At 29.7% G+C, this 21256-nt stretch overlaps 1 long non-coding RNA gene across 1 annotated transcript; it reads right to left on the bottom strand.

Annotated features, from left to right (window-relative positions):
- Nucleotides 1–12388: 12388 nt before the first annotated feature.
- Nucleotides 12389–13537, bottom strand: LOC113786196 (uncharacterized). Its single transcript, XR_003472352.2, has 2 exons — nt 13214–13537; nt 12389–12970 (listed from the first exon to the last, which is right to left on the bottom strand). It is a non-coding gene; the product is annotated as an uncharacterized lncRNA (long non-coding RNA).
- Between the last annotated feature and the right edge of the window lie 7719 nt (nt 13538–21256).

The following is a 21256-nucleotide window of genomic DNA, read 5'->3' on the forward strand; positions in this document are numbered from 1 at the left end:
AAACCAAGAACGTTAATCATTCTCCGTTTTTCTGCACAGAGACAGCAACTCTGTTTCTCTTTGTTTTAATCTGCAATTCCTCTTCAACCTTCTCTAGCTACACTCAAGACTCAAGGCAGATAATGTACCATCCAAGATCAATGAAGAAACGTCAAATAAAGGACAAAAATGCTTTTAATGCTAAACCATTAAAAGTCAAAAAGCTATTTCAAAGAAGGATTATTTTTATTCTAAAATAATGTTTTAGTCAAAAAAGCATGGCCTCTCCAACAGCTATTTCGTACTTATCCAGTACATCTCCAGCCTATAAATAGAAGGCCATTATCTCAGTTCTAAGCAAGAAATTCAAGCGCTAAGTAATCAACAATATACAATCACACTTAAGCTTGAAATTCTGCAAAACAGAGGCAACATCATTTTCTGCAATTCGCGAAACAGCCACTGCTGCACATTCACATATCAGCTGCGAAATTGTCATTAGATACTCTGTAAAGAATCTATTCTCAAACAAGAGTTGAGTAATATCAGATTCTGTCAAATTCAATCATTTGTAAAAACTCAAACTATAAGAGTTTCTTTATAGTTTGTTTAAGATTGCTTCCTATCAAGGTTAGATAGGTGTTGTAATTGCTTTCTGGGTGGAAAGTAATTAAGGTGGAAATAGATCAAGGTTGATCTATTCTAGGTGTTGTAAGATTAAGAAGGCTCTTCGTTTTAAACACTTAGTGGAAAATCTCACAGTGTGAGGACTGGACGTAACCCACGTTGGGTGAACCAGGATAAATCTTTGTGTGGTATTCTCTTTCCTATCTCTTTCTTTATTATACTGCATTGATCAATTAAGATAAAATAGAAACTGATTTTCTGCTAATCTAAGAACGTTCTCTGTTTTATAACATAAACCAAGAACGTTCTCCGTTTTCATAACCAAGATCGGTCTTGAGTTATTTTCTTAAGTTTTAACAGGAATTTTTAAAAGACACATTTACAATTCAAAACCTCATTTCTTGTAAATCGACATTGTTACTTCATATATATATATATATATATATATAATTGGCAAGGATATATATATATATATATATATATATATATATATATATATATATATATATGTCAAATTCACTAAACTGAGATATTTTAAAATAATTGATAAATTAATAAGCAGGGTGAAATAGTGATTTTTTGTTTTTTTTTTTTTAAATTAATGAATCAACGGTCTGCGGACAGACACAGAGCATCTTTAGTAAAAACATTTCAACCACATATGCTATAGGAGGGTGAGAATATACTAATAATTAGGCCTGACGGATACTTTATTATATAATTAATTTCCCTGATTTTTTTATAAGTGATATATAAGTTAAAATTTAATTGATAAAAATTAATATATTTAATTTATACCATAAATCAAATTTATCAATTTTTATTAACTAAATTTTAACTAAATTATATTGAAAAAAAGGGTAGAGGGAATATTACAGTAGTATCCGTTTAAACTACAAAATAAAGCTAAAGCTTTGTCTAGCTCCATGTCCAAGTTGCAAAATGATCGACCCAATTCTCACGTATTAGTGCAGAAATGATTAGACCACAAAAAAAAAATTTGTTCAAGAAAATTTAAAATATTCTCAGTTATCATTGCTACTCTTTAATTAATTAAAAATGAGTGACTCTAAAATATCTAATTTTTATAATCCGGAAAATGATTGTGTCGACATTTTGAATTCAAGAATCCGAGAACTTACACACAACTAGACAAAGACACCACTAAGTGGACAACTATAAATTTTTTTAATGAAAATATAAGCTATTAAGTTTATTAATTAATAGATATGAAATCTTGACATGATTAGTTAAGTTTAATAACAAATCGGATTCTCTTTTCAGGGTTGTTTTGTTCATTTCATTTTCAATATTTCCCTCCATGATGAAGACCGGTCATGCTTTATAAATTTCAAGGGTAACTTGAAAAAAAATTGTTTTTTATTTTTATTTTTTAAAAAGTTATTTTCATGGATAAATTAAAAAATAATAATTAGTTGTATTTGAAAATATAAAATTCCAACTAAAATTTTAAAATTACTTTAATATTAACAGGGAGAGAGTGTTATTTTCATTTTTATATTATTTAATAGCAAAATACTTATATGTTCGTACAAAATCATGCGTCATTTGATAATCTTATTAAGATAAATATTACAGTATTTTATTTATTTATTAATGATAGATATTATAGTACTAAAATGTTAAAAATTTATCAAAGTTTATATATATTTTTTTAACAAATTATCAAAGTTTAAATGCGATCATTGAAAATAATATTTTTATTTACACTACCAAATAAAATATTAATACATATATGCTCTCCTTAATCAATTTATTTTGTATAAAACAATATCCAATTTTTTTTAGAATATTTTTTATTTGATTATTATTGTAATACCATAAGTTAATTATCTATAATATAACTTGAGCATTAACATAATTCGACAAAAGAGATGGTTAATACAAACCCCGAACAAAGTCATGCAAATGTATTAATACACATATTAATCCTTCATAGAAAGAGCAAAAATATGGAGTACATAACACTTCCATGGCTCAAAATAATTTTCTAGAAATTTTAAGCAAACTATAACATAAACTGCTATGCTTCATTTATCCAGCTCTTGATCTAATCTTTTTTACCTGTAAAACATTTAAATAACGTGGAATGAGATTACATCTCAGTGGGCCCCAAGAGATGAAACTAAATCAATTAACATTCTAATCTAAAGATATATTTATCTTCCGAGTTTCTCTTATATGTATAGTTTTGACGCTTTCTAAGCATTTAAGCCATTAGACGTAAGTAATCTAATGACTTAAACTCTACCAAACAATCATGTCATAAAGACTACATTAGTTTTACTAATGCACTCTTCTTGTTAGTAACTTTATTTTAGTAAGATTGGATATAATTACGTCCGTAAGTGGTGCACCACTTACACTCGCTTACCCCTCGCTTCATTCGTATATAGATGGAGAATTCATCTAGCTAGGATGAATCCTATACTTCTCATCTTAATCAAATATCTAGTAGTTATATATAACAATCCACACACACACACATATAATGCTACAAATTATGAATAAATAAACAATGAATACATCAAAACAACATCACAATGTCAATTTACTCAAAATAATTTATCACAATAGTGAAACTCAAGGTCTTTAATTTCAAACACATCAAAAGAGTATAATTTTATGTCATCAAGAAAACTCAATTCTACAATAATGTATTCTCAATTTCAGTCATAGAACTTTACATGATTAAATTATTTTAACCACCTATTTCAAAACCCCTAAATCTAACCAAAAATAAAATTAAAAATCCCTTTCTTCTTTTCAAACCCTTAAACCCCAAATCCCTAACCTATAGAAAACATTATCTCATACACGCATGAAAGGGAAATAGAAAAAGAGAAACTCACCTCTTGATTTCTAAAAGAATTGAGAAGATGATGATACTCTCAACTCTTTCTACATTGACTTTCAGAAAACTTGCACTTTTCCTTTCTCTTTTCTTGTTTTGTCAATGTTTTTTTTTCTCCTTCTCTTCTTCTCTTCTTCTTCTTCTTCTTCTCTCTCTCTCTCTCTCTCTCTCTCTCTTCTCTCTCTCTTCTCTCTCTTACCCTTCTTCCTCTGCCTCTCTTTGTTTCTTTATGTTTCTAGTTTATGTGTTCCTCCCTTCTTCTTTATTTTTTTGTTTTGTTTTTCTTTTTTTCTTTTTCTCCCCTAGTTTAGTAATTTCTTCCCTTTCTTTTCTTTTCTTTTCTTTCATTTGTTTTACCTATCTATTTATTATTATTATTATTATTATTATTATTATTATTATTATTATTATTATTATTATTATTATTTTTAGTATTTTTATTATTATTATTATTATTACTACTACTACTACTACTAATTATAATTATATACTAATAAGTAAAATAAAAAAAAAATTAATATCAATTATTTATGCTAAAGAGTGATGTGAGTACTGATTGAGGAAGAATCACAAGTCAATGAGTTCTCGTTGTTCGTCTTTCCACTTTGTGTCTCAAAGTTGTTGTTGGAATAACTTTCGCTATGGATCCAAATATTCCTAAATTTATATCTTTAATAAATTAAACATATTGTAAATCCTAATATATACATGCTCACAAGTTTATCCATTTTCGCACTAAAATATAATTGTAGTTATATTATATGAGAGCATGTCTTATGGTTAGATTCATTCCAAAAGATTTCATTGAATATATTTATTATAATAGTACAATTATATAATTTAATGCTTCAAATACAAACATTTTTCTTGAGTATATAGTTTATACAGTAGGTTATAATTAGTTTACTATAAATTTTCTCTTACTTTTATAGAATATATTCAAGACACTCACTAATAACCAAATTTACTTATTTTTTTTAACTATTTAATATGTGATGGATATAATTTTAACTAATTAATCAATAATAAACATGTATCTCATGCTTGATTGATAGAGTAAATTAAAATTTGCACGTTATAATTTTTTTTATAAATAATCAGAAGACATATTCAAAATACACATTACTAAGAAAATATATTAATTCGTGAAAAATTATCTTCGAACTATTTAACCATTGACAAACATATATCTTGTACATTGTTCATACAGTAAAATATAACCAGGTATATCTAAAAGATATTTTTAAGAGACCACTATTAATGAAATACACGTGTCTCTTTTATTTAATACATTAAAAAATGACAATCTTTTACTTAATACAAATTTATCTTTTAACTAATTAATTCGTAAAAAACCATCTTAAACTAATGTTTATCATGTCTATCGTTTATATAATATATTTTAATTAGTGTATTATATTTTCTTTAATTTTTTTTTTATCTAAAAGATATTTAAGAGATACACTATTAATGAAATGCATATATTTTTCTTTTAACTAATTGATTCTTACAATATCATTTTTTAACTAGTTGACTAGTGATAAATATTTATCCTATCTATGGTTTATACAATAAATTCTATTTAGTGAATTGCAATTTTGTTCAAATTTTTATCTAAAAAATATTTAAAAGACACAACTAATTAAATACATAATACTCTTTTGACTAGATAACAGACCAATCTTTCTATCTCTCTTGAATACTATTTATAAAGAAGTTTACGAGAAATTGCACCAACTTGGGCCTTGACTAAAGATACTAAATGTATGGGCCTTGAGTCTTGAAAAGATACGAGTGGTCCTTGAGCCAAGGACTGAAAAGAATTTTGAAGGGAAAATTGGATTGTGTATCTCTTTAATTAGACTTAGACTTGTACCCTTTAATATGTAAAAAAAATTCAATTTTACCCATTTTATTTGCATTCATTCCAAGGTAAAAAAAATTCTACAAAATCGTACCCCTCAAAAAACATTCCTCTACATTAATTTTACCTAAAAAAATCTGGTGTAAAAATTAATGTTACCAGAAATTTTATTTTCAAAAAATTCGATATACAAATTTGTTTTTAGATTGTCAAAAGATTCTGGAATTTTGAAAAATCCAAATTTTCGGTGGTGAAACTTGTGTGTCAGAAGTTTCATTGACGAAATTTTTGGAAGTGTAAATTGTATAGTGAAAATTTCGCCAATCAAATTTTCAATAGTTATTTACTTCTCGAAAAATTAAGTTTTGAAATTTTTGGTAGTTAATTTTATTCTACCAGAAATTTCAAACTTTTAAATTTTCAGTACATAATTTTTTTTTATTATGGATTTTTTTAAAACTTTTTATTTTTTTAAGTAGGGATAAAAAAACACCATTATGTATAGATTTGACTGAAACATTCACAACTGATCAAATTTTTGAGTTACAAAGCTGTTTTATCATGGGCAAGAGAGGTTGGTCGACAATATCGAATAGATGTTATCATTACTCGTTATGACATAAAGACCATAAAGAGATGATACAAGTCAAAGTTAATTATTGGTTGTGATAGAGGTGAAAAATATAAGTCAAATAAAAGTAACTCATGGACTTCAACTAAAAGTTATAGTTGTCTGTTTAAACTTAGATCGAGACTATTGAAAAATGGTAAGGGATGAATTATTAGTTTAATGTGTGGACTTCAACACCTTGAGTTAGTGGATACATTTTGAGAATAATGCATTTGTGGGAAGCTTGAAAGAGGAAGATATGAAACATGTTGACGAGCTGACAAAGTATCACGTTGCACCGAAGCACGTCTACTCATCTTTGAGAGACCGAGATAAGGATAACATGACTAATATCTCTCTAATTTATAAGCGACAAACCACATACCAAAATAATTTGAAAGGGTCCATAACTGATATGCAACATCTGTTGAAGTTACTTGAAGCTGAGAAGTATGCTTGTTGGAGTAGGACCCATGAAGACTCCAACGTTGTGAGGTACATGTTTTGGACACACCAAGACTCCATAACTTTGTTGAACATGATCTCTCTTGTATTCATAATGGATAACATCTATAAAACCAACAAGTATAAGTTATCATTATTTGAAATTGTTGGTGTAACTTCAACTAGGTTGACATTTAATGTTGTATTTGCTTACAAGGATGTGAGCGTCAAGAAAACTTTTGTTGGACATTGAAGAAGTTAAAAAAAGTTGTTTATTTCAAATAACTCATTTTCTCATGTGATTGTGACTGACATATAACTTGCTTTGATGAATGCAATTGAAGTTGTAATTTAATCTTCAACAAATTTACTTTGTCAACTTCATATCAATAAAATGATGGAGTCAGATGCAAACAATATATATTGAACAAGGACATGGAAGAATCTATTATAGATTTGTGGAGGAAAATTGTTTATTGTTATATAGAGAAGGAGTACGAAGAACTTTTGCAAAGGTTTGAGCAAGCATGTCTTTTTCTTTGAATACGAGAAACTTTTACATGGTTGACTCATCCCAAGGAAATATTTGTTAAGCATAAACCAATCGAGTGTTGCATCTAGGAAATACTATGACCAATAGGTATGTCATTAAAACTTTGCATTTGGTTTTATATTTATACATGTTTAGGATTAAACATGCATGTTTGATATATGTTTTATTGAAATAATACCATTTTTTTTTTATGTTTGAATATTAAGGTTGTGTTTGCTCATTGGTCATTAAAAAGATATTTGGAACACAACAAATGATATTTCTGTAAGATTTTGGATGGTATGAATGAGATGTTGAAGTTGAAAATTATTAATTTAAAAGGGTCATTTGAGACAAGTAATGGTCGTAAAGAGCATATACACAACAATGGATTCTATGAGAATTTGACTTGGGTTGTACTAGTAAAGTTTTAGCTCATATTGTTGATGAATACAAGAGAGTCAACTATGTCGATAACGACAAAGTTGTGCGCTGTTGTATACTTAGAAACTCTCATGGATTACCTTGTGCATGTGAGTTGGCATGATATAAGATAGAGGAAAAAAATTAGAAAATGATTTAGAGTTGAACACCACATTTGTGAAAACCTATCACATGATCGTATTATTGGTATTGGTTTTGTTAATAAAAGTCACTAGGTTTAGGTTAAATTGAAATCATGATGTCTATTGTCTCAACTTGCATGACATTGGAAGGACCACCGAGGTGATGAGTCTACATCATGAGCTATAGCTTATGTAGGACATCTACAACATTGTAGCTCATTAGATTTAAAACATACATTAGATTGTATGCCTTTGACAAATGCTTGACGCTTTTGATTTAGAACATGCATTTATAGTTTTATTTCATATCTTAGATTGTATGTCTTTTTCTCTGTGAGATATATATGAAATTTTCAATTAGTTAATTTGTTTCCTCTTCAGTTTATTTCCTCTGTTGTTTGTATCCTCTGTTGTTTATTTCCTTTGCACTGAACTTCTCTTTTTGTTAACATAGTTCATTCACATAATATGCAAAAGATGAAATCACACTTCTCTAGTTTTTTGCATTTTTGAAATGCTCGAACGAAAATGCAAAATAAGTCCAATGCAATAAAGTAGTAAAAATAAATAAAGTCTGAACAATAAGTCAAAATAAACAAGTATGAACAATAACATAATACAATAAAAAAATATAACTATAGTACTAGTGATAATCCCCTCATGTGGATATATGTAAGTCTCTATCTAAATAGGCATACATCTCATCTTCAGGATCTAGCCTTTGTAAATCTAAGTTGTGTTGTATAGGTTACCCATTATCTGACATCGTGTATAGTATTCATCATGACTAGGACCAAGACTAGGACTATGACCAACATCCTGACTAGGAACAAGAATAACACCATGAGGAACATCAAAAAGAGAGGTACTGCAACAACGTAAGGGATCATCTGAGGATGAGATATCCTATAGTACCATTGTAAACATCGACACAAACTGAAATCCTATTATGGTGTCTTCATTGTAATTTGGCGTCTAGATAACATCAATAGATCTCAAAAGCATCCAACTTCGATTTGTTGTATGCAACATCCCATTGAAACTTTTGTGCTTACTCATACTACGCTTACAAATGTCAGAGAAATGTTCATAAATCTATGGCTGTAAAATAATTAAAAAGTATAAATAATTAAATAAACATTTTATCAAATAACAATATAATACGTATAAAAAATAATATAAAAATACCTCGAATAGAGATAAATATCCTCTAAGACATGGTACCATATCAAAGATAGTCATATAAAAAAATAAGCGCAAGTGATCCCCATGTCCATTTACCACAAGTATTAAGGTCTTAAAATAGAAACAAACATTTTGCAATATAAGGGTTAAACTTTTGTTATCTAGAATGGTACACCCTACCAAATGAAGTAGGTATGTCCTTACTGCACAGTCGAATCATCCTTCACGATGTTTCTTTTAAAAATACAACTTTCAACTATTCCAAACTATATGCAACACCTCTATTGACCTTAGTTTCATTCACAAACTTTATCATCATCGCCTCCCAATAACTAAACGAAAGTAACAATGATCAAATCTTCATGCACGTTAGCGAGAGGTGTAAAAAACATTCTAAAATATGGTATGCCCAAAAGATCCCTAACATCGTCAAGAGTAACAGTCAGTTCACGAATGACAAGTGAAATGAGCTAGTCTATGTGTGTCATCTCTTAGCAAAAATAGATATGAGATTATCATCAATCATATGCAAATTACATCATTGCAGAGGACATAACTCATATGCAATAATCCATTGATCTATTTGAGTTGGTAATACATATATGATATCAACAAATTTATCGTGTTTTTTGCCATTTAGAATAGCTTTCTAGGCACACCTATCCCATTTAATTAAAATAACACACAATAAATGATACAATTAGATAGTTTACTATATATATATATATATATATATATATATATATATATATATATATATATATATATATATACTCAGATGTACTAATTCAGTGATCTATCTAAGTGGATAATACATATCTAATATCAATGAAATTATCTTGTTTTTTGACATTTGAAATAAATTTCAAGGCACATCTATCTTGTTTAATTAAAATAGCACATAATAAACTATACAATTAGTTAGTTTATTATATATATACTAAACAATATTATATTATACATATATTAAATTATACTATAAATATATTAAACTATACATACAATATATAATATACTATGCAATAAAATAAATTATTTACTAATATGTCAATTCTACACTCTAGCTACAGTGTGGTGCTCATAGTCCTTAAGGACGAAAAGATCGATAAGACTTCTAGGAAACAAAATGTTGGGCTGCTCAAACTCAGGCTGAACATAATAATCCTCCTCTTATTACATTTCTTCGTTCTTCTTTATCTTTGTTCCAATAACAGCTCTTCTATTAGATTGTGTAGGAGGTCGAACTCGAAAATGTTCCACAATATTTTTAGCTCCTCACTAAAAAAAATTAAATGAAAAATATATAAATTTGTTTTTTTGAAAAATGCAACAAAAAAAATTGAACTGCAAATTTCATTTTCCTGAAATTTCTAGAAGTTATATTTCAATACCGAAAATAAAATTCTCGGTAGTTATTTTCAACTAGAAATTTCGATTTTTGAAATTTTTGTTACACAATTTATCTACCTGAAATTTGGAAACACTGAAATTTTCGATTAAAAATAACTATAGAAAATTCATTTTTTAAATTTCTATTATTGAAATATAATTATCAGGAATTTAGTGTTTGAAATTTATGGTTAGAGAAGTTCAAGAGAAAAAATTACTTTTTCGAAAGTTTGGGAATGCGGAGGTATGCTCAAGATAACTGGATTTATTTTAATTTTTTACTATATACTTAGGAGTATTTTAGTTAGTTAAAGAGTAAAAATTATAAATAGGAGTAAAAGTCTAATTGGGAGATACAACATCTAATTTTCTTTTCATGGTTGCTCATCCGCTTCTCATATTTGCTAACTCGTTTCAAAATACACTCTTGAAATTTAAAATTTAATAGTTTATTTTACTCAAATTTTATGTTATTTTAAATTAAAATTTGATAAAAAGTAAAAAAAATAAATAAACACATGGGACCGAATGAATCACCTATAATTCTTTTTATCCATATAAAATGTCACACATGTATTTGAAAGTATGTTTTGAGCAGATAAAAAAATTATATTTTTGTCTAAAAATATACTTCTAAATAATATAAAAATTATTATTTTTTCTTCTTCTTTTTCTTAATAATATACTTCCGAAGTATATGTGAATAATGGTAAAAAAAATCAAATGCTGGGGAGACGTTTCTCAGCCAAATTGAATACATGGCATCAAAATAATATATTGAGAATTTTAAAGTGTACACCTACACCCATTCAATACCACCAACAATGCTTACAAAAAAGATCAAAGTTCGTTTTTTTGTTTAAAAATATTTATCTTTTTGAAAATTTTCCATTTTACGGGTCATATTATTGTGTAAAAGTCATCTTTGCAATTGCAATTGTAAAATTAATATTATAGTATAGAATTTTACAAAATAATGTACACCTTGAGAATCTTCTTTGTGGTTTATATGTTTTCTTGACGTTGCAAATCTTTTTTGGGGTTTCTTGTGAAAATAATATTATTTGATGCTTTCTTTTTTCTTAATTTACTAGAAACCAATACAACTCTTTATTCAAGTAGCTACTACCGTTTTATTGTCATCTTCCTTTTGAGGTTTTGTTCTTTCTTTTTTTAAATCATGTTAATTAATTCTCATATTTCTCAGTATATTTCTTCATTTTTTTGTTGTTGAAATTTTTAGAAATTCTTTTATATTTTTCTTTATAGTTGGTATAATTTCTTTAGAGCATGTATCCTTACATCTTACATATTGTGCAGTTGAAATCAGCCCATCAAATTTAACTTTGGCCTGGGAATAATACAATCTGTTACTCAAACAATGTCTGATAGAACTCACAAAATCCGATTGGGCTTGCCAAACATTCTCACAAAATCCGATTGGGCTTGCCAAACATTCTACTAATGTGATGATATTTTAGCAAAATTAGAAACAAATAATGTAGAATTCTTTGGTTGTTTTTCATGAACCTCTCTCTTATCTTTTTCTATGTTATGTAGTTGCAGATGTTTTGCCTTTTGGAGGGACTAGTTTGGTTTTTCATTTAGCATTTTTTATATATTTTTTCATACTCTCTCATGTAACAAAAAGAAATCTTGAAGACTCAAATTCTTCTCTATGCAAGCTTGTCAACTCGAGAACTAGAAAAATAATTTCGAAGTAGTACCTCAATTTTGTCATACCATTTAAAAATGATTTTTTTTAAATAATAATATGGAATAATATATATTATAATTATTATTATTAAATCTAAAAACCATCATATTACAAATCTGACCAAATTTTGAATCTATATTTCCATAAATGTTCTCATTACATTACCCAAAAAAAATAAAATTAAAGTAAAATATAAAAAAAAACAAAAAATAAAGAAAAGAGGTTTTTATGTTTTTCTTAACTATTTTTCTTAGTTGATTTCTTGTTTCTAGCAAGCAATGCCACAAATACTTCCTTCCACTTCAAATCCTTCCTTCCTCACGCAAGAGTCCCACTCCTTTATTTTATTTATTTATTTACTTTTTTTAACTTAGTAAAATTATAATTTTTACTATTTGAATACTCAATAAAAAAGATCAACCACATTATTCCATAGTTGTATGAGATTGCTTAATTTTTTGTGCAAATCAATGAAAAATTCAGAACTCAATTTTATCTCATAGACACTCAGATTCATCACATAAGGCTATAAATTGATGACGAAAATCACTAAAAAGGGGAAAGCTGAAAAAGAAAACAAAAAAGAAGATGAGAAAGAGATTGTCCTAAACAAAATTTAGAAACCCAATACGTTTTATTTTTTTCAATACATCTACAAATATCATCCACTATGAAAGCAAAAATCCAGAAAAGTAAAACATAAAAATCAAACTGATTCTTGTATCTCATCAGAAAAACTATTTCAATTAAAATATTCAACAAAAATCAAAGAAACCATAGAAAAAGAAAAGGGAGGAATTTTACTGCCGACGGTATAAGACCACTGCTTCTGTTTCTGGACCACATACCGCCGCCGCCACCGCCATCTCCGATTGACTGCATGCGCCTTCTTCAATCGATCACCACACCCCTCTGCAAGCCACTCCGGCAAGGTCATCCCTGTACAGGAAGTCTTCCGTCATCACTCTCCCTCTCACACATTTGTACTCTTTTTATCTAGCTTTCTCTTCTTTTTTTTTTTCCTTTTTTTTTTATCTGAACTTTTTGTTTTTCTCCTGTTGGAAATCGCCGCCATCACCACACTACTACATCTCCATTCTTGTGTTAGGTTTATCTCATAGACACTCAGATTCATCACATAAGGCGATAAATTGAAGACGAAAATCACTAAAAAGGGGGAAGCTGAAAAAGAAAACAAAAAAGAAGATCAGAAAGAGATTGTTCTGAACAAAATTTAGAAACTCAATACGTTTTATTTTTTTCAATATATCTACAAATATCATCCACCATGAAAGCAAAAATCCAGAAAAGTAAAACATAAAAATCAAACTCATTCTTGTATCTCATCAGAAAAACTATTTCAATCAGAATATTCAAGAAAAATCAAAGAAACCATAGAAAAAGAAAAGGGAGGAATTTTACTACCGACGGTATAAGACCACTGCTTCTGTTTCCGGACCACATACAGCCGCTGCCACCGCCATCTCTGATTGACTGCATGCGCCTTCGTCAATCGATCACCACACCCCTCTGCAAGCCACTCTGGCAAGGCCATCCATGTACAGGAAGTCTTCCGTCATCACTCTCCCTCTCACACATTTGTACTCTTTCTATCTAGCTTTCGCTTTTTATTTTTTCCCTTTTTTTTTACCTGAACTTTTTGTTTTTCTTGTGTTGGAAATCGCCGCCGTCACCACACTCCTACATCTCCATTCTTGTTTTAGGTTTAATATTTTAATGTTATATATATGCTTGTGATTTAGGTTTAATTTAGTTTTAATATTATATATACATATATATATATATATATATATATATATATATATATATATATATATATATATATATATATATGTGTATTTTTTTTTTCAGACAAAGTTTATTCGATTAATGTTCAAAATATATTTTTTAAAATAGTCCAATTGTATCTTCTTAGGTTTATTTAATTTTAATTCTATATATTTATTTGTATAGCAAAAATATATTTTTGGTGTGCTTTTTCAACTGAGGAGAACCCTTTATTTATAGAGTAAATCTACAACCAGATTAGAGAAAAAAATTAGGAGTCCAAAAATTAGGAGTTGACTGGGCATACCGATGTGCGAATTCAGGAAGGAAGACTGAACCAAATGTTGAATGTTGACTCGGTTGCGGGAAATTATGTAATCAAAGTATCAGTGAGGTAAAAACGCATGCATTTATTATTAAAATAAATAATATATATATATATATATATATATATGTTTATTTTTTTACTCAAGTATATGTAAACCATGAGTTGGACAACATTTGCTTACTATTTTATTTATTCTTTTACTAAAGATAATATTTTACTTTTTTTTAAATTTATTTTTTTAGGTTTATCTCTTTAATTTCTTCTAAAAATATAAAGTGAAATATTAACAACAAATATTGAAATTGAGTGAGATAAGACATCTTATTTATCTTAAATATTTATAACATTTGAGTTGTGACAACTTGATGATCTTAAGCTTTAAATTAATAATCTTTTAATAATATTGTATTGATCAAGATATGACATCTTGTAGGTCCTAGTTTAAAACGCATGAGTTTGTGACAACTCTGTGATCTTAAATATTTTCAGTCAATTTCAAACAAATAATCAAACATACTCATTATAATAAATTTCTCAAATTTGAGGTTTTTTTCCTTTATCAAATTAACAACCTCTTCTAACTAAATCTAAATTTCCGTAACAAAATGTCTTTCTTTAAAAGCAATCAACACATCCACATTTTTTATCCAAGAACTACATAGCTTTGATTTTTCCATCGCACTGGGAGATCCGTAGGAGCAAGATTACATTCTTGTCAAGTACATTTACAAAAAGTTTCTTTGTTTTTTTTCCTCTCTTTCTTAAACACGCATTTACTTCAAAATCATATTAAAAAAAAAACAATTGATACTCATTTTTAATAATAAGGAGAAATAAATATATTTAAGTTAATATTAATTTTGCACAATTAATTATAGGTAACCATATTTTAAGGATTTCGTAGGGTGTTTACACCTTCCCTACGCATAATGGACTTCTGAACTCAAAATTGGGTTCAAATACTTTTTTTTTTTTTGTTATTTTTAAGGATTTCTCAATATTTTCTCAATTTTAAAATAAGTTTTGGTGGTGACTCCATTGAATTCAGGGAAAACTCGAAATTTAGGTCGCGACACGATACACGAACAATTTGTGTTATGATAGTGATGGCTTTGCTAATGACAAAAATTTGTCCATATTTAAGGATGAAAATAGGTTGTATCTTTTTTCTTTCTCTTTCATCGAAGAAAAATTTATTTAAAATGTGCCGAAAAAGAAATGTGAATAAATTTATAAATCGTATCATTTAATAGAAATATATGACCTAAAAAATTTGATTGAAGTTATTTTGAAAAAGATTTTTGATACTTCAATCAAATATGACAAGGATCTTTAAACAAAGACACTATGAATCCCAATTAATAGGAACGCTAAAATATTATATTATGCAACTTGAATCAAGTCTTAGATGTTGAACTTAATCTTAACAATAGAGATTCATTAAACATATAAAATCAAGACAAAATTCTATACAAGTTCCTCTACTTCATTCTCGCTCGTAGAGTACATCATGTCCTCATTCAATCGAATGAGAGTTTTCTTCCTTTGATTATCGATTACAAGTGTTTACAAGATCCTTCAACAGATGTTACAAAGTCTTCCACATAAACCCTTCTTCCTAAACACTCTTCTACACATAATCTTGGAAAACCCTTCAAATTCTGAACGTATCTTCAAAATGAAGATCACACCTCACTCTTGCAAGATAGCCATATAAAAATACATATCTAGGAATTTTATAAAGAATACCTTCTTTAGCCCTTGATATACAACACATCTATGTCTCCTCGATGATTCATATTTAGAATTATAGACACTCCAACAATCGATATCCCCTCGTTGTTGTTTCTCGCTTCAAAACTAGATTGTGCAACCGATTTTATTAAGAAATAGTTTTCAATCTGTGATATGATCTTGAATCTTGAGTATGAGGAATATATGAAATTATTCTTGTGTTTAAAAATGAATGAAAAACCTTTTACATGATTCATGAATAGACTTGACAAATGAAAAGTAGTTTCTAAGAGAAATAATAACTTTGTAACTACAATAAAACATTTAAACTGTGAAACTGGTGAGTCGAGTCACATATCAAGTGATTTTACTCACACATTGAAAAAAAAAAGGATGTTACCTTTCATTTGGGTTACAATTTTAACTCATTTTGAGTCCAATTTGAGTGTTAATGTCTTCATGAAAATTGTAGTCGTAGATGTTATATTTTATTTACAACTAATTTGAATTCATTTGGATGTCTACAACTCCATATATGAATAAAGTGTTGCACATAAATTTTGTTGTTTTTTCACAAAAATTCAGCGATGTTCTAAATCAAAGAAACAATAAAAAAAGTACATAAAATAGTTAGTTATTCAAAAAATAAAATCATAAAATCTTTATTTAATCGAAGAACCATTTAGTCAAAATAAATCTAACATCAATTGTTTTCTTATTATTTTAATGTTATTCCTTCTTTACCTTTTTTGAATGTGCAACAATTTTGTATGAATTTTATTTTTAAATAGACAAAAATTCATTTTATAAGTCCACAACTTTCTGGAAGGAAACTTCATACTTATACCCAAATAACCCCATTTTATTATAAAGTTTTTATCCTTAATCTGTTTATTAGTATATCAAAGAACATATCTTTTTTCTATTAAATAAAATCAAACGAACTAATCTTTATAGGCTCTAAAAAAATATTGAGGAAAAAAAATAACATTGAGTTAATATATTTTTAAATATCAAACATATTTTTAAATTTAGAATATTTTAGTTTTTGATTGCTCATATTTTGTTAAATAAATTACATATTATCAGTATAAGAGTTTAAATTAAAATATATATTTGTTGACTTGGAGAGACTAAAACTGTTTTAACATTTCTGTAAAAAAAAAATAACAATGATTTTTTCACATCCATACATATACTAGCTCAATAACAAAAGTTTAATTTTGTAACCTTAACATACCAAAACTAAGACTAGTTTTTAACAAATGAAATCAATTAATCTAATATAATCAATAATAGATATTAGATGCGGTGCACTTGGATATCCCCACTTAAACTAACCGTAACTCATGCTAATAAAGCTCGCGCAGTTATAACAATCCTCACTTCTTGTCCTCGGTCTTTCTTGAACTATTAAAACAAATCTTCTAATCTCTTCTCATTGCACCACAAAAAACCGATCAAAGTGTTGGAGCGTTCTTTTATCCCTTCTCTCAAATCCGAATTCAACATCAAAAAATTCAAAAATGTATAAGACAACTCAACACGATTTCAACATCAAAATAATATTTCCCAAGGTAGATTATATCATAGAGAAACTGAAAAATTCAACTTGTTGATTATATCATAGAGAAACTGAAAAATAGAAATTGTAACAATTGATTAACAAATGATGTATTATATGAAAATACAATTTATTTTTGAATACTTATTCTCACGATCTCGTACAAATTTTCAAATTAAAAAAAATTTAACATACATGACAGGAAGCTGTAATAGCAATGCAATTTGTTAGTATTATCGAAAGGTATGGTAGAAATAATTGGAATGTTGAAAGTGATTAAAGACATAAATTTACTACTTTTGGTCTTTTATTTAGTTTAAAAATGATAATTTTGGTCTTTTATTTAGTTTTAAAATAATAAATGTGGATAGTTTTCTTTCAGAAATTTGATTTGGTGCATGGTATAGAGGATAAGTGTAATTAAGAGTACTTTAAATCCAATTTGGAATGATAGAGCTGATATGAATGAGTGTTGATAAAGTGATCATAAAACAAAGGTAGAACTACATGAATATAAAATTTGTTTTTATCTACATTGATTTGGTGGTATGAAGTGTAATGAAGAGTACTTTTAATCCAATTTGGGATGAGAGAGTTGATAAAGTGATCAAGAAACTATTAGGTTCCTTGATAGAACTCAATAGCGAAAGGGAATTATTCGTCCTTGATTTTTATTGATTGAAAGAAAAAGATACACAAGAGCGAATACGCTCCTACAATGGTATAAACTACTCAATTGCTAATATTGTCCAAAGATCCTTTCAAATGGGTGGGAGCCTTTATTTATAGGTTGATTATACAAGGGATATGATCCAACTAACACTAACCACCTAACTATAAAACAGTAACTACTAACAACCTAACCATAAAACAAAAACATCATTATTTTCTATTGTTTTTTCTGTAATAAACCAATAAAGGTTTACTCCTATTTACATCTTCATTATTCCTATCAATACCTTCCCCTTCAAGCTCAACCTTGTCCTCAAGGTTGAATTCTGGAAATTGATTTTGGATTGTATTAACATCTTCCCAGGTGGCCTCCTCTACAGACTTTTGCTGCCATTGAATTAGCACTTGTTGCACTTGTTCTCCCTGTTGTTGTATGGTTCTTCTGTCCAGTACCTGTGAATGTGTATATGCAGGGTCCTGCCCATGTAAATATGTAGGTAGGGTTGTTTCCACCTCATGTTTTTCCACAGCCAACTTTAATTGTGAAGCGTGGAAAACTGGATGAATGCGAGCCTATGTTGGAAGTTGGAGTTTAAAGGTTGTTGTCCCAATTTGTTTTAACACCAAATAAGGACCATTATACTTAGCTGCTAGTTTAGGATGAAGTCGTGTTGGCATAGTAACCTGCCTGTGAGGTCTGATTTTTAAGTAAGCTCAATCTCCTTCTTTAATTTTGGTGGGTTTCCAGTGACGGTTCGCAAATTTGATCATTTGTTGTTGTGCTCTTCCCAAATGATATTTCAATTGTCTCAACGCTTCGTCTTTGGTCATCAGGTCTGGTGCCACTGTTTCTACTATAGTTTCCCCTGGTACAAATCGTGTTAGCGATGGTGGTGGTCTGCCGTAAATTGTTTCAAAAGGAGTACACTTGGCTTCCCATTGAAAACTAGTATTATACCAATATTCTGCCCATGGTACCATGTCTTCCCATTTTTTTGGTTGTTCCGAACTAAAGCAACGCAAGTATGTTTCCAAGGTTCGGTTAAGTACCTTCGTTTGTCCATTTGATTCAGGATGATAAGATGTACTCATTTTCAGCGTAGTTCCTTGAAACCTGAAGAAATCCCTCCAGAGTTGACTCAAGAAGGTCGGATCTCTATCGCTTACTATAGAAGCTGGTATACCATGAAGCCTCACCACTTCCTTCACGAATATTTTAGCAATGGAGCGAGCCGAGTAAGGGTGCTTGATGAGAATAAAATGACCATATTTGCTGAGTCGATCCACTACCACTAACAGCGCGTCAAATCCCTTGGCCTTAGGCAAACTCACAATGAAGTCCATACTAATGTCTTCCCAAATTGCATTCGGAATCGGTAATGGTTGGAGCAGCCCCTCCGGAGATGATGCTTGATGCTTACTTCGTTGGCAAATGTGGCATGCAGAAACGTAGTCGTTGACTGTTGTTTTCATGCCAATCCAAAATAACGATTGAGCTAGTTGTTTGTACGTGCGAAAGACCCCATAATGACCTCCTATCAGAGAGGTATGGAACTCATGCAACAACTTGGGTATCCAACTAGACTTTGGTGGCAGAACCAATCTCCCCTTGTAATACAACCTTCCATTTTCCAAAGTATAGTTTCCATGTGACTCTGGCTTCTCCTTCAAGTCTTCACATATTTGTAACCTCTTCATCTATGAGGTTTATATCCTGCCAAAGGGGTCTAGTCACCACTTTTAACTCTAACTCTTCAAATTTTCTTGACAAGGCATCGGCAACTCTATTGGTGCTTCCCTTTTTGTGGATAATATCAAACTCATAACCCAATAATTTGGCTAACCAATTTTGTTGATTTTGTATGGTGATTCTTTGTTCAAGGAGGTGTCGTAGACTTTTCTGATCTGAGTAGACTATAAACTTCCTCCCAATCAGGTATGGCCTCCAATGGTGAATCGATAAGACCAATGCCATCAACTCTTTTTCATAGACAGATTTGTTAAGGGAGGAATCTGCCAGTGCTTTGCTGAAGAAAGCAATTGGTCTCTTGTTTTGAGTAAGCACAGCGCCAATCCCTCGCCCAGACACATCGCACTCAATGCTGGAAGCTTGATCAAAATCAGGCATAGCCAACACTGGAGCTGTTGTGACCGCCTCTTTAAGTTTCGTGAAGGCTGTCGTACTGTCTGAATTCCACTAAAAATTCCCTTTTTTTAACAAATCAGTCAAGGGACACGCTATCTTCCCATAGTTGCATATGAATATCCGATAATACCTAGTCAATCCCAAAAAACCCCGCAAATCTTTGATTGTCTTAGGGATAGGCCAATCTACAACTGCTTCCACCTTTTTGGGATCCATAGACACTCCTTTTTTCAGAAATGAGGTGCCCCAAGTATCCTATTGTGGTTTGCGCAAATTCACAGTTCTTTAAATTGACATAGAATTGTTGTTGCTGCAAAATGTATAATATGCACTTCAGGTGGCTCAAATGTTCCTTCCAAGACTTACTATAAATGAGAATGTCGTCAAAGAAAACTAATACAAACTTTCGGAGATATGGCTGGAAAGTATCGTTCATGGCGCATTGAAAGGTGGCTGGGGCGTTGGTTAAACCAAACGGCATCACTAAAAATTCATAGTGACATTGGTGGGTTCAGAAGGTTGTTTTGTGGACCTCAAATCTTTATTTGGTGATATCCCGACCTCAAATCTATTTTTGAAAAATACCTTGCCCCATTCAATTCATCCAACAGCTCTTCGATAACCGGAATGAGAAACTTATTCGACACAGTAGACTTGTTTAAAGCGCGATAATCTACACAAAATCTCCAACTGTTGTCTTTCTTTTTAACCAAGATAATTGGGCTTGAGTAAGGACTGTTACTTGGTCTAATTATTCCCGACTTAAGCATATCACCAACCTGTTTTTCGATCTCGTTCTTCTGTAAATGAGGGTACCGATAAGACCTAACATTAACTGGATCAACACCCGTTCGGATTGGTATTTTATGATCTGCGTCACGGTTAGGAGGCAGCCATGTAGGTTCAGCATAGACACCCTGAAACTCATCCAGAATCTGTTGTAATTCCTTCTTCTGCGATTCTGGAAGTTGCACTTTAACCTCCTGACATGTCTTTTTTGTTTCCAAACCCCATAATAATGAAACTGCTTCAATTTCGGTCATTTTCATGAGGGCTTGAGGTGAAACCAGCTCCTTGTGCCATAAACTTCATAGTGAGGGTTCTCCAATTTACCTTGACCTCCCCCAAGGTTGCCAACCAAGCCACACCCAATATTAAATCCACTCCTCCTAATTCAAACAAAAAGAAGTCTTCAATAGTCGTGTAGTTTCCCATCTGAATCTAAATTCCTTTGCA

Source organism: Cicer arietinum, chromosome 5 (assembly GCF_000331145.2).
Source record: "Cicer arietinum cultivar CDC Frontier isolate Library 1 chromosome 5, Cicar.CDCFrontier_v2.0, whole genome shotgun sequence".
In the NCBI taxonomy this organism is placed as follows: Eukaryota; Viridiplantae; Streptophyta; class Magnoliopsida; order Fabales; family Fabaceae; genus Cicer; species Cicer arietinum.